The 11404-nt window shown below is 38.3% G+C and overlaps 1 protein-coding gene and 1 pseudogene across 1 annotated transcript in view; both read right to left on the bottom strand.

The window, feature by feature from the left end:
• ADGRG2 (adhesion G protein-coupled receptor G2) overlaps nt 1–11404 on the bottom strand; it is a 60369-nt gene that overhangs the window by 47863 nt on the left and 1102 nt on the right. The gene's annotated exons all lie outside the window — the stretch shown is intronic.
• Nucleotides 8472–8590, bottom strand: LOC112479591 (annotated as a pseudogene).

Genomic DNA, 11404 nt, shown 5'->3' with positions numbered 1-11404 from the left:
TTGCTTGCAAATATATTTTCCCATTATGATGATTGTCTCTTTACTTTGTTGACGATTTCTTTTGCTGAGCAAAAGCATTTTAGTTTGACGCAGTCCCATTCATTTATTTTTGCTTTTACTTCCTTGCCTTTGAGGTCAAATTCATAAAATCCTCTTTAAGTCCAAGGTCCTTGGGTTTAGTTCCTATGTTTTCTTCTATTCATTTTATTGAGAGAATGCTTACTTTAGGGTTATCTCCACTTCCTTCCAAAGAGATACAACCTAAGGAAAGCAACATTTGCTTGGGTACCCCCTCCTTCCTGATTCCCACTAGTGTCTAGGGTGATTCTACTGTTAGTTGACTTGTTCTTTCATGCCAAGGCACCTGTAATTTATGGGTTAGCAAGTTTCTAGTAGAATTTTAAGTGCAGAAGCACCTGGAAAGGTGGGGGTAGGGGCACTAGTGGTTAGAGTTCGGAGTTTCCAGTGTCCCTTAAACCATGTCACTCTTTGCCAGCTTACAGTTGAGCAGTAATCTCTTGGCATCTTAATTTAAGTTCTCTAGGGGCACAGATCCTAAGATAAAGACTCGAGTGCCAAATTGATCCCCCATTTTCCCCTCTCCCCAGCTCCTGGAACAGAACAATATTTTTTTATATTGTTATGAAGTAAATGAGGAACGTGATCTGAAGTGGGAAGGCCAGAGAGCAGGCTACTGCAGTAGATTGAGCAAGACACGATAAGGACCTGAACCTGTGCCTGGGAAGCTGGCATGAAAAGAGATTCAACAGACACTTCTAAGGTAAGATGAGAGGATCTGGGGAGTCACTGGGATGTGGGGGTAAGGGAGAAGCTGGCATCAACCTGCCAATGATTAACCTATCAAACCTCAACTGTCCTTGTGATATTGCTCTAAATTCCCCAAGTATGGGAGGAAGATTAAGAACTTAGACTCTGAAACCAGACAGCCTAGTTCCAAATCTGCCACTTTTTAATTTTGTACAACTTTTGTAATCCACCACTATGTAACTCTGGATAACTTATTTAACCCACCTGGCACTTCAGTTTTCCATCTGGAAAATAGGACAATCATAAGACATACTTCGTAGGCACTACTATCACAGCACTGAGAATACACAGTAAATACTGCTCATGCCAATAATTAATACAATGATGCTCTCTCTATTCCTCATTTTCCTAGTGAGTTTTTTGAACATGATTTCTCCCTTCCATTGAGCAAAACTTCCACTTCAGTTTCTTTTCTCTTTATTTTATTTGTTTCAAACTGCCTCTGGGATTTTCAAAATGCCCTTGGGATCACTTTGGAAACATATGAGGAAAGATGCAGAAGTCAAAGGGTTTCGGAAATGGTGACCATAATTTATGTTTTCTAAGTTCTTGTGTACAGAGTCAAGACTCAGCAAAGTTTCAGGGAAAAATTGGAAGGCACAGCTAATCGTGATGTTTTAGGTTGTTCTCTACTGGTCGTAGGCTGGCTTCTAAAAATTAACATTAATTTCTTATCTGATTATAATAATAATGTTGGATTTATGTGCAGAAAATTCTAAACAACAAAAAAGTATAAAGAAAAACAAAAATATCTTTGGGCCAGTTGCAGAACAGAAACAACTATGTAGACCTAAACAACCAAAAACAACTACATCAGCCTTGGGAGATGTTAGTCTCATGTTTTATATAGAAGTATTGACAGATACAAAATTGAGCTCATTAGCTTTCTCGTATGTGATGGCTTTATAAAGTAGCATCATGGGTAGGTTGAACTACATTTTACAGAATTCTCTTTTTTTGTATGTTTCTGAATAGTGCAGAACACAAGAAAACTTCTTTTGGGAGATTTGGGCAGAAGTGGAGCAGCAGCCATTATGTAGCTCTTAAATATTGGCAATTATCAGTTGTCTCACCTCATTAATATAAGGGAGCAGCCAGCTGGCAACAAACTGCTCCACTTTCCCCTGGATCCTCCTTAGGCTTTTCCAACTCCTGGGCCAAGTATGTATTTAATTTTGTGTCAAAGGGCTCAACTTGTGTAGGACATCCATACTACCAGGGTCACAGGCAACAAGAACTAATGTGAGTCTGTTTTGCGGCTACAACTCATGCTCTTGGGTTCCACCTTGGTTTTGCTCTCTCCTATCTTATATCCATCCTCCCTTCCCTATTGCCTGCCCATCATAGATGTCAAGTTCTGGCATTAGATGGGAAAATAACAGCTTTACAGAGACTGTTTAACCAACTTCTACAGTTATAGAAGGTAAAATCCCTGTGACACAATTCTTTAGTGTGTGCACGTGCACACACATGCATGTGTGTGGGTGTGTCCCTAGTGATTCCTCTTCTGTGATTGAACCCTGACTTATATAGTACGAAATAGAAAAGTTCTGAAATAATTAGAATAGTCTATAGCTGCACTGTTCAATATAATAGCCACTAGCCACAGGTGGCTATTTAAATTTAAATTAATTAAAGTTAAATAAAATTTAAAATTCAATTCCTCAGTCACCTTTCAAGTGCTCAATAGCCACATGTGGTTGAAGGCTACTGTATTAAACAGTACAGCTAACGAATACTTCTATTATCACAAAAATTTCTATTAGACCATGCTGGTCTCTAGTGATAATGGCTAGTATTTACTGAGCTCTTACAATGTGTCAGATGCATTACAGACATCTGTTTTACATACATTAACTCATTTAATCTGCAAATAACTCTATGAGAGAAGTACTGGTACTTTACAGATAAGGAAACTGAGGCACAATGATTAAATACCTTGTTATTGTCACAGTTACATGCCATACTGTGAGGGTCCCAGTTGCCTTGGTTAACACAAAAGTAGTGGGTGGCTCTGGTGGGGTCTCTTGCCCTAAAATGACTCTCTCCTGTCTTGACAATGAGCATCTCAGTGACCATATGGACTCTTTCTTAGATTGTATGATCCTGGGTTCTTATGTGATTTCAAGTAAGGATGCCTTTTCCACCCCAGCCCACCTTCCAACAGCAGAATGAGATATACCAGCAACCCTGGTGAGAAGGGTCATAGTCAGATATTTTAGTTAAGGTAAGGCAAGTTGCTGCAATAAACCCTGCAATTGCAGAGGCTTAAAAAATAGAACTTTATTTTCCATGTGTAAAGTCCAGTCAGCAGCCTAGAGTGGAGGTCAGGGTGGGGCAAAGAAAGAGGCATCTATTCTATGCAGTCACTCAGGGACCCAGGTTGAAGGGTCACTGCCATTTTCAACATGAAGATTTCAAGTTTGCTCTGGAGAGCAACATCCAGCAAGCAAACATGGAAAGGGAGAGAGTGAGGGAAATCAAGTGAGAGATTTTTAATGGCTAGGCCTGGAAGTGGGAAACATTGCCTCTGCCCACATCCATTGGCCAGAACTGTCACATGGCTACTTCTAATTGCAAGAGAGGCTAAGAAATGTAGTCTTGCTATGTGATGAGGAAGAAAAAAATAAAAGTTTGCTGAGCTGCCAGCTAGTCTCTGCCACATCAGATTTAATTTGAGTGCCATGGAGTAATTAATACTAATAATGGGACAAAATTAATGCTAAAATCACTCTCTCCAGCCACCATTTTCTCTCTTGTTCTTTGTCATGATTTTGACAAGGTCAAAAGTCAGGGAATCAATATGAGCCAGTGGAGGAAAAGTCCTTTGCCACATTGAGGCTAAATACGAATCCCCCCTTCTTTGTGTCTCATCTCTCCAGCTTTGCTCCTAGCAAACATCCATATCATGTTTTCTCATGACCCTCGAGAGTAGGGCTCCCATGTTACGAACCAGTTCTATAAACAGTTATATACTAATAAAAGCCACTAAGAAAGGCTGGAATTATGGATATTCATGTTGCATCCTACTAAGTTGGAAAAGTTGTAGTATTTGGGAGTTGTCTCTGTTTTGAAGCTGTGTAAACCCTAACCTTTGCTGCAGTACTTCTGGATAGGAGATCCTTAACAGGCCGCTAGGCCTTTCTAATATTGGTGGCTCCTGTTCCGATGTCTTCTCCTTATATATCTTTGGCTTGTCATGAGCTTTGAAAGTCTGATCTGGAATTCCTCACAGTTAATAATGTGTAATTTTTGACTTGATATTCTTCTCCATATGAATAAAATGCCCATGTCCATTTATTTCCAATGGATTAATAAGCACGCCTCCTTAACTAAGCTTTAAATGTGGTTAAGAGGCTGAGCTTCTGAGGGAGACTAACTTGGGTTCAAATCCTGGCTCTGCCTTGAGCAAGTTTCTAACATTTCTCTGCTTGTATTTCTTCATCTGTAAAATTACTTTGAATGAAATTATATTATATTTATAAAGTATCTTATCACAGTTCCAATAATAAGTTTTAATGATTATTAATTCAGACTATATGATTTTTTTTGTCCTTGCCTGAGTGACTGCATAGAATAGATACCTCTTTATGTAATAAACTGTTTATTTTTCCTTAATACAAACAATGTGATATCAGTAATTTCTAGAGGGGCATTTAAAAAATCTGAAGATGGTTACTTCCTAAGACTTGCACATATGTGATTTCCATTCTAACTATAAAACATTCTTATCTACTCACTAATACTTAATTAGCAAGAATATCTACTACAATACTGTGTTTATCTAATTCAAGTTTCCATAGCTTAAGACCATAGGAAGGCATCTCCTAGAAAGACCGTGGGGTTCCATCTCTTCACATTATATATCAGGAAACCGAAATTCATAGAAATCCATTTCAGAGGTGAGGAGACTTGAAGATGACCTGATACAATATTGTAAATCTAGAAAACTGGCAAAAGTAGTCACTTAGACTTCATTTCATTATTTCAAAAATTGTTTATTTACCCGCAATAGACAGCCTGAGAAAATGAGTGTAATGTTTGCTTTGTTCGAAATTATATCTATACTGGTTTTCTGCTACTGACCACAAACATTATATATGTCTTTGCTCAACACACATAATCGGGAGGAAAGTTTTACTTGAATAAATCATTTGAAAGATAGTATCTTTTAGGACTTGGAGTTCACTGGAAGAAAAGAATTACAAAATAGGTCATAGGTAGGGAAAAGACTAGATACCAAACTATTCCAACCCCCTCAGTCTACAAGTGAGGAAACAAGCTACATTTTTTTTATGCAAGGCAATTTCAAAGGCTCTTAAAGTTACAAAGAAGTCAATGAACCTCTTGATTTCTAAATTGATAAAAGCTCCAGAAGTAGCTTTTGCTGGCTGGTAAATCTCCCAGTTGCCAGTGCTATCCTTGCCTTACTCTTCATGGCAAAGTCCCAGTCTCTTGGTAGGATCCAGCAGCTACAGCTCATAGTGAGATAGGTGAAAAAGATGAAAGAGATTAAGAAGTACAAATTGCCAGTTATAAAAATAGTCACTGAGATGGAAAGTACAGCATAGGGAATCTAGTCAATAATATTGTGATAACTACGTAGAGTGTCAGATGGATACTAGACTTATTGGGGTGATCACTTTGTAAGCTATATGTCTAATTGCTATGTTGTACACTTGAAATTAATATTGTATGTCAACTGTAATTGGAGAATAAATAAATTTTTAAAGAAAGACAGGTGCCCTGTGTTCTTCAGGAACATATAGTCTACCTCCTATAGCTCTAACATATGCTGCATACGGAAGAACTAAGACTTAGATGGACAAAGCATGAGAGGGTAAGAGAAAACAAGACAGTAAGGCCTTGAAGAAGGGAAATTATAAAGGAATTTATCACTGGAAATGCCTGCACAGAAAGGTCTAGGTCCTATCCAGAGAAAGAGTAAGTTGGGGATTATAGCTTATGAGATCACCAACCTGGCTCAAATGTGTAATTGTTTCCAAATGGGGAAGACAGCTCTGGAAGAATGAAATCATAACCATCTTCCACTATTATTATGTCATTTCACCCTCTGGAAAATAGTTGTACCTAAAAGAAGACCTCCTTCAAAGACCGAAAAAAAAAAAAAAAAGAAAAAAGTAAAAAGTCATCAGCACAGCCCAGGAGAGCTAGAGGCTGGAGGTAAATATAGTTACCTGCCCATTTGGGCTTCTAGTAAACCAAGAATGACTCCTTCAAACATCACGAAATCACACAACTGAAAGTGTTAAAGTCTAACGATTCTGTTGGCCAGTGGCCTAACAAGAGAGTGTCAAACCTACCTCTCCTTACTGTCAAGAGCTACTGAATCATCTCTCAGGCTTCCAAGGTAAAGCTACTATGTTTACAGTCCAGATTCTCCAGAGCCAGGGGGAATGGCTGTTCTCGGGTGACTTACCATGACTTCTCCATATTCTCCTCACCCTCAGTGACATGTTCAATGAGTCTTCAGATACTTACTGAGAAGCCTGCTATAGTATAAACAGTACAGGCTACAGATTCCAATGGTGAATCCTCTGAGCTATGTGACTGGGCAAATGACTTCATCTCTTTGATGCTCAGTTTCTTCATCTGCAAACTGAGACTAAAAATATCTACCATGAAGAGTTTTTGTGAGGATTAAATGAGATGACATATATAAAGCACCTAAAAGGGCCTGGCCCAGAACAGGCCCTTAGTACTCATTAATTTTCCTCCCATTTTCCTCTAGGACTTATAGTTTGTATTGTTGTCATATGTCATAATCATGTCCTTCCAACTGGAGTGTAAAGTCCCTGGAGTCAGAGATGATGTTCTTTCAGCAGCCAGTAACACTGGACAAACAGCAGGCACTTATCACTGCAGAACTGATTATTCAATGTAGAAGTAGCAGGTCAGTCTTGGCCTTCATCGAAGACCAGACCTAAGCCATCCTGAACTGAAGAGAACCTGCCTCAGTCCAAAGCTATTCAGGAAGATCGTGCCTATGAGCCATCTGGATGATCCAATCTAACATTCAGTGGTTCTCAAATTATGAATTCTCACATTATTTTGTAATCTACAAGTGCACAACCACCAAGCAGCTGAGTCTGATATAGCAGAAAGGTTAAGAATAACAAAAGACAGGATAGTATAGTACTTAAACACACAAACTTTGGGTCAGATGGCCTGAGTCTGAATTGCAGCTCTGCAACTGAAACGTTTAACTGAGGGCAAGTTGCTTACCTTCTCTGCGCCTCAGTTTCCTCATCTGTAAAATGGAGCTAATAATAGTGCCTGCTTCAAAGCATTATTGAGTGAGCTTTAAATGAGTTAGCCTTTTATAAGAGCTCAGAACAGAGGCTGGCACATGGTAGGTGCTATCAATGTGATTATTAGATAACATGAATACTCTTAGTGGGAGTTCTGAAAGATAATAATGAACTCCTATTTAGCCCTTTCTAGATCCCAAAACACTTCATTCAGAAAAATCTCTGTATGCACAATGTTATATGCTAATTACATGCCAATAAAGCTGGAAAAAAGAAAAGGAAAAATTTTTGCCTTCGTGAGCTTTAAATATATATATATATATTCGGCCTTACAAGAGCCCATTGGGGGAGCTCATGATTACACCCCTTCTGAAGATGAGGAAATAGAGGCTCATGTTGGTCTCATGACAAATCAAGATCATACATATAGCAGGTGGCAGGCATGGGGAAGGCTCTTACCATATTTTTACTATATCATACAGTAATATTTCAGCCAATTCTTTACGAGAGTGGTTCTATAGTTTGGGTAAGCATAAGTATCACCTGGAGGGCTGATTAACCCATTTCCTGTTTGCCTCTAGAATACTCACCAGCGGCGCTTGTGGCTGCAGCGTTTACCCCGAGATAACTTGCAGGTTACTTAAACCATACCCCCAAAGTTTGCCACGAAATATCTTCCTTTTATTATTATTTTTACATCACTCTAGTATATCAATAGTCTTTGGAAACAAATGACATCATTCTATAATAGCATTCTGTTTTTAGTAGTGGTATTTTCATGTATAAAATTTAGTAATTCTTGATTGCTGAAAATGTCAAGTCCTAGAAAATGTAGCCAAAGATTCATTTGATGAATCGATTTATGTATACATTTCTGTTACATTAGGATTAGAGACAAGTTCTGTTTATAAATAATTCCAAGAACAGTTTTTATATTTTATTTTCACATAGAAAACCAGTCAGATATGCTTCAGCCTCAAAAAGCGTGTTTATGTAAAATTAAATTAACGCTGGCAGTGAGCTGCACTTTTTTTGCTAAACTGGAAATGGGTTAAAACACAGACTGCTGGGCCCCACCCTCAGAGTTTCTGAATCAGCAAGTCTAGGGTAGGTCTGAAAATTTATATCTCTAAAAAGCTCCCAGATGATGCTGATGCTACGTGTCTGAGGCCACACTTTGAGAACCACTGCTTTCAGAAATCAGTTCATCAGCGATGAGCAAGAAATACAGTCAGCATGCACTTTCTGGTTCACCCGCCCTGTTTCATCATTTTATTTTATTTTTCACTTTTTTAGGCAAGACAACCTTTGGTTGACCTCACAGATTGCAAGGACCTTGTCAGCTTACAATCCCTTATTTTTTATTTTTTACACCTACAGCACCTGGTCTTCCTAGGTGGTCTCCCATCCAAGTACTAACCAGGCCCAACCCTGCTTAGCTTCCGAAATCAGACGGGATTGGGCTTGTTCAGGGTAGCATGACTGTAGCCTGTTTCATCATTTTAAAATATACTTTTCAAAAAGACTTATTTCTACCAAGCAGCTTTCATTTGATGACTTTTTGCCCTTGCATTCCACTTTCCTTCCTCCTCTACCCCTGTGGTGGAAAAAGCACCGAAACATGAGACCCAAGATCTAGTATCTAGTCTGGCTCCACCACTTCCTAACCAATGATGTCCTTGGGGACAATTACTCATCAGTAAAGCGAGGATATTTGACTTTTGCCCTGCCAATCCCACAGTGAGATGATGTGTGTGAGCATAGTTGACAGGTCACATGGCCTCAACAGAATTTGTGTCCCATGATATATATCTGGAGGAGTTTGCTCTCCTTACTTATATCTTTTGACAGTTGTATCAGCAGTGGTTCTCAAAGTGTAGTCTCCAAACTAGTCACATCAGCATTGCCTGGGAGCTTATTAGAAATGTCAACTCTCCAGTCCCACCCCAGACCTAGTAAATCAGAAACTGAGAGAAGGACCCAAAAATCTGTCTCAACAAGCCCTCCAAGTGATTTTGATGCACACTCAAGTTTGAGAACTCTGGTTTTATGATGATGAGCACAAAATTCAGAGCTGTGTACAAATCCCAGCTCAGCTACCTCTTTGAGCCTCATTTTCTTGATCTGAGAAATGGAGCTAAGAATAGCATCTTCCCTTCATAGATTTGATTGAGAAGCTTAAGAGATTGTATGTATATAAAGCACAAAGGGACCTGGCACACTGTAAGCAATCAGTACACATTTAGCTCTTATCGTTTTTGGGGTAAACTACTGTGGCTTCTTAACAATATGCCACAGTGCCTACTTTTTGAAGAATTGTTGATTGTTTTTTTAGCCTGTTGGGAAGTTTTCCATTTATTATGTGTGTATGTATGTGTGTAAGTGTGTGTCGTGTGTGTGTTTTGTTAATGTTATTGTTGTTTGCTGCTGGTAGATATTTGCTTTATTTAATGAAGATTCCTTGGTCTTGCCACTCTCTTCTGAATAAGAAAGGTATTTCTCTGTGTATCATTACTAACATCTTCTTAAGTAACATTCCTAATCAGGATTCTTTACATTTGCATAGCACTGTATACTTTTCTCAGTTGTACCCACACATAATGCAGCCTCAGGATTTCTAGTCTTTTTACTGCCTTCCTCAGAAACCTTCTCTCCTTATTCCATAAGCTTCTAAAGATCGTCTTTTCTGAAAACCATGCTGCTTCATTTGGCTGATTCCCTTCCTTCCTTAAATTTCTATTCAGAAGTATTTTCAAGTAGATACTTTTAAAAACAAATAAACATCAGAAATAAACTCTCACATATATAGTCAATTGATTTTTGACAAAGGTGCCAAGACCATTCAATGGGGAAATGACAGTGTTTTCAACAAATAGTGCTAGGAAAAATGGATATCTGCATACAAAAGAATGAAGTAAAAGTTGAAAACCACATGATATCACTTATATGTGGGATATAAATCTAAAAGAAACAAACAAACACGACAGAGACTCATGGACATGGACAGTAGACTAGTGGTTACCAGAGGGTAGGGGAGAAGGGGGAGGTAGGTGGTGTAAAAGGGGTCAAATATGTGGTGACAGAAAGATCTCTAGCTATGTGCAGTGAACATACAATGCAATGTTTATATGACTTACTGTTAAATTGTACACTTGAAACTTAGTGGATTTCATTAACCAGTGTCACCATAATAAAAATAAATAAATAGATAGATAGATAGATAAAATTTTTAAAAAGGATGAAATTGGACCCTTACCTTATACCATATACAAGAATGAACTCAAAACAGATCAAAGGATCTAAATATAAGAGCTAAAACTATAAAACTCTCAGAAGAAAACATGACATTAGATTTACCAATGATATCTTAGATATGACAGCAAAAGCACAGGTAACAGAGTAAACATAGATAAATTGAGCCTCATCAAAATTAAAAACTTTTGTGCAACAAAGGACACTATTAAGAGACTGAAAAGGCAACCCACAGAATGGGAGAAAATATTTGCAAATCATATTATCTAGTAAAAGATTAATATCCAGAATATGTAAAGAACTCCTAAAACTCAACAACAGAAAAAACCCCAAACAACCCAATTCAAAAATGGGCCAAAAATATGAATAGACAGTTCTCCAAAGAAGGTATACAAATGGCTAATAAGCACACCATCACTAATCATTAAGGAAATGCAAGTTGAAACCACGAGATACCATTTCATACCCATTATCAAAACAGCAGGAAATAACAAATGTTGGTGAGGATATAGAGCAACTGGAATCCTTGTGCTTTGCTGGTAGGAATGTAAAATGGTGCAGCCGCTGAGGAAAACAGTTTGGCAGATCCTCAAAAAATGAAACAGAACTACTATATGACTCAATAACTCCACTCCCAGGTATATGTACCCCAAAGAATTGAAAGCAGGGACTCAAACAGATACTTGCATACCAGTGTTCATAGAATTATTTACAATGGCCAAAAGGTGGCAATAACCCAAATGTCCGTCAACAATGAATGGATAAACAAAATGTAGAGTATTATTCAGCCTTAAAAATGAATGAACCATCTCACACCTGTTAGAATAGCTATAATCAACAGGACAAGTAGTAACAGATGTTGGAGAGGATGCGGAGAAAAAGGAACCCTCATACACTGCTGGGACTGCAAATGGGTACAGCCACTATGGAAAACAGTATGGAGTTTACTAAAAAAAACTGAGAATTGGTCTACCATATGATCCAGCAATCCCTCTACTGGGTATTTACCCCAAAGACTTGAAAACCCATATCCAAAAAGATATTTGCACACC

This window comes from Pteropus alecto, unplaced genomic scaffold, assembly GCF_000325575.1.
Source record: "Pteropus alecto unplaced genomic scaffold, ASM32557v1 scaffold23, whole genome shotgun sequence".
Taxonomy (NCBI): domain Eukaryota; kingdom Metazoa; phylum Chordata; class Mammalia; order Chiroptera; family Pteropodidae; genus Pteropus; species Pteropus alecto.
This window is presented reverse-complemented; position numbering and strand designations above follow the sequence as displayed.